Below are 4,476 nucleotides of genomic sequence, written 5' to 3'. Positions count from 1 at the left end.
TTACCACCCTTTACTCAAAAATTATTTTCTACCAGTGCCATGATCAACTCAGAAGATTGTAATGAAACATGGTATGAGGTTGTGTTTACTAGTCCTAATCTGATAAGTGTAGATACCATTGGAGACCTCTCATTTGGTTTGTTGCAAAGGACCAAGAATGCATACCAGTCAATATGGCCTAGCTCAGTGTCTCAAATCTCTAAATTTGAATCCTGGAAGTGTGACTTTGATGGAACACCTTGAAATTCGAAGAACACCGATTTTGGAGTCATCTTTGTAGTGAGGGAGGACAAGGAGGAAGCCATTTAATCTATTCAAAACAAACATCCATTAGTCTAGAAGGTGGAAAAAATTAATTTAAATAAATCCTATATACTAAAAAAAAGACCTAAAAACCCTAAATCCTAAAAATTGTTCACAAAACACCTAAAAAATCCTATTTTACACCTCTAGAAGAAAAATTTGGGTGCACCTTGCACACCTTAAGGGTACGCTTGGTGTGCCTTTCTCCCAAGCAACCTTCAAAAATGAGGGTGCACACATAACACACCTCGTGGGGTGTGTTAAGTGTGCACCAATAACTATGTTCCAAGATGGTTTGTGTTACAAAGGGTGCGCACACAGTGCACCTTATGGGGTGTATTAAGTGTGCACCCTTTTCTATGTGCAAAGGAGAATGTTATCTTTGAAAGGTGTACATGTGTACACCTTGGATAGGTGCGCATATGAGCACCTTTCACTTAGTTGAAGGCTTAAGTTTTGTTAAAGTTTTATTTGAATGTTTGTGCAAACAAAAAGGTGCACACATTTTCCTTGGTTATTTCTTAATGTGTTTGTGTGTGTAGGTTGTGAGGATGAAGCATACCTCACAATGTGCAGAGGTGCCCTCGCTGAAGACTTCAAAGGGGAAATGAGATAGGAGGGAAGGGTCTCGGGCTTTTATAAGCCTGGGATGGAGCGCACCTTTCCAAGTTTCCAAAGGGAAGCATTCCCACACTAATGCATTTAGTGCACTAGCGCACCTTGAAGGGTGCGCTAGGTGTGCTAGTGCACAACTTTAACTACAAAAACTCACTTTTTCCTCAAAATCTCCATCTTCTAGCAACTAGGTTTTTCTAGCAGAGGGCCAAACTAGACTTAGACACTAGGTAGAACCCTTAAAAAAACTCAGACCCTAGACTAGGGGTATGAAAAGAAAAATATATACTAGGTGTCCCCCATTTCTAGGAGAAATGGGACATGCGTTGTGAAACCACAACACATCCTAGGGAAGACACCTTTAGATTTCTAAGAATGAGAAACCAAGCATTGGTCTTCGATTCCAATCCCCAATAGAGTCGCCAAAAACTGTTGGTTAACAGTTTGTCCCTCTTGCTAACTTGGCTTTACCTTGACTCTAAATGCCTAGAATGTGAGGAAATAAAAGGATGTCACCAACAAATGGGTTAGTGTATGTGTTATATCACTACCCTTTGAATTATAAGGTACAACTCCCTTATATGCAAGATATGCAATGACTTGTGTCTTTAATATATCATTGGGATGGGGGTATGCTCTTAACCAGAGAGAATAAGAGAATAAACCAGATTGTTTGCAAACATAAACAACCTAGGCAAGGATAAGATTTGGGTAACCTATGATAGCTAGCGGAATAGCTATCACAAATCACCTTGAAGCTCTCTAACATCTACTCCTACTTCTAAATGCGTATTGGACCTAATGAAATGCAATCTAGGGAAAGAGTAGAGATGCACATGAAAGATGAAATGGAATCCATCCTGATTGATAACCCTTCACTAAAATGGAATCTAATAAGAGATCACTAGCTTCAAATACATTTGTCCTACAATCCCATAGAGACTACTTTACTATGCATGGTTAGCTCAATTGGAGGAGACAATAAACAAAACATTAGAAATGCTGATCTCAAATGGAATTAAGACCACACAAGACCTAGTTGGAGATATCAATCAAATCCTCCATTACATACAACCTCTTGATTCTCACTCAATATCTCGAAATATAGGGGGAGTTGCATAAAATTGTTGATCGTTTTTCATTAACTTGGAAAATTACATATATGGGCCCCCCCTTTAGGGTTCTTGGCTGGTTAGAATCCAATTATTACCTCATCAGAGTATGTGAATCACTCAATAGATCATTTGTCAGCCATTACAATCATTTACTTAAAGAAATAAGAAGAAAACCCCTGAAATGTAGCATACACATCGTGTTAACCTTCTTGGTGATGTCTTTAGCATTTGGTTCTGATCTCATGGCACCCGTGAGAACACTTGGCAATCGTTTATCTTCCCGTGGATTTAGAAACCTTGCGAAAACCTCCATTTCCTTCACATTCTACTATTGGCACCAAATCCATGTAATTTGTATGTTAATAGTCACAACGAGTTTGAATCTCTACCATCGATCTCGTATCAATGATCACAATTTAACACCTAACTCATTCGATCACCGAACTCTTTATCGCCCAAACCTATAGCAACCTAAGATTTCTTATCGCTATTCACTATAACAGAATGTCATTTCATCGATCTCCGATGATTCATTTCGCCATAGCATATAGCGAAAAACTTCATATCTAGCTTGCTTTACCCACTGCCATAATTATTATCAACAACATCATCAGCCATTGCAATGGCCGAATCCACAACATCTCGACTACCAATGATTGCCATAAGTTACAGCAATATACCTTCCTTTATTGCTCGTCACCATATCAAAAATATGCCTTCTCCACACAGCAATTAACCCATTTGCTATATGCTATAGCGATATCATATAAATCCACAACATCTCGATCATCGATCAACGCCACATCTTACTACTTAATCTAGCCTCTGATAGGATCATCGCTATAGGATATAGCGATAAACTCTCTTTTGTGTATGTGAGCTCGACCTTCATATCATGATGACTTATGCCAATAACTTCGTCGTCCATCAGTATAACTAGGTTTTGCTTTGCTCATTTGACTTGCTGATGATCGCTAAAGTTGTAGCAATGGACATCTCTCATCGTTCATTGCTGTAACCAAGTTTTGTCTCCTACGCTTAGCGATGATCACTATGACCTATGGCGATAGATGTTTCTCGGTGCAAGAAAATGTAATATGACAACAGTCTGTATACGTGGTGTTCATTCATTCACTATTGACCTTTCAACACTCATCCTGCCACCTTGACGGTGGTTCTCCACCATTACTGATAGTTTCAAAGCTTCTTCTGCCTTTGATTCTGATGATCTTGCTTCCAATCTGCTCCCATGACTTCAAGCTTGATTCCTGTGAACTTAATTTCTATTCCTTTAGATATAGGGATGAAATTTATTGATTTTGACCATTCTCTTCTTGTTGCCATATCCTCGTGTTCATGTGATCTTTCTCCAATTATGACATGTCTTAGAATGAGCATCCATTGAATGTACAGTGGAGTTTATTAGATAGATAACTTCTCATCTTAGGGATATGCTTTACACTTACCCACCCACCTAGAATCACCTAGCTGACTGATATTGCATTGATTTCTCACTTGGATAGCTTTGAATGGGGGAGGGGAAGATGAGAGAGAGAGAATCCTAGTTATCACTTAGACCTGAACCTTGACTTGTTTAGACTGACTTGACAACAAATAGGAGTTCAAAACTGGGCGACTGAAAGTGCACCAACAATAAGATAGATGTAGTGTTTCCATTAAAGAATCTTCTACATCTTTCTTCAAACCTCTAAAGATCTAAAACAAAATATAGGGCCTTAAAACTCCTTAGAAGATAATATCTTTCAGAATATAAAAATAAATGAATGCTTCTCTTGCTACATAAGAAGTTTAGAATCTTAGTGAAACATGTGGTAGCTTTTATTATATACTTATAACATTTTAAAATAGAAACAATGACTTTATAGAGGAACCAAAAATTGATCTCAAAAATAAAATATTGTTGCCTTGATGCCACTCTTCCCAGAACCAGGGGTTGTTAATCTGTATCGAGTCAGTAAAATTAGATTGCACACTATCCAGCATGTAGTAAAATATAATTTAAGAAACTCAACAAAAAATAAAATTAGAAATAAGGTTTCTAAATCTGTATTTCGAAATACAGAAGACAAGATGTTTTCATCCGGGGGTTTTCATCCCCATTCTTTTTCCTCCCGGTGCCTGCACTTGAATGGGATGAACAAAGTATGATGTAAAGATTTGATAAAATACAGGCAAACCGATCAAAAAATAAAGAACCAATAATCTGGATTTCAAACTAAAATAACTTACCCATATCAAACTATTAAATTTATCATTTCATATCCATACCAAAACGAATGGAACAATGGTGATTGAGCCATCTATCATTAACTGCAATGTTAATTTTATATTGGTCACATGTGGCTTTACATTTTCATTTTATATCCTTAAACAACGATTATAATATTCAAAAGTCATGATTGCATGATTTTCTGCAACAATA

This window comes from Cupressus sempervirens, chromosome 8 (assembly GCF_028749045.1).
Source record: "Cupressus sempervirens isolate cs-2001-9-10 chromosome 8, ASM2874904v1, whole genome shotgun sequence".
NCBI classification, from domain to species: Eukaryota; Viridiplantae; Streptophyta; class Pinopsida; order Cupressales; family Cupressaceae; genus Cupressus; species Cupressus sempervirens.
This window is presented reverse-complemented; position numbering follows the sequence as displayed.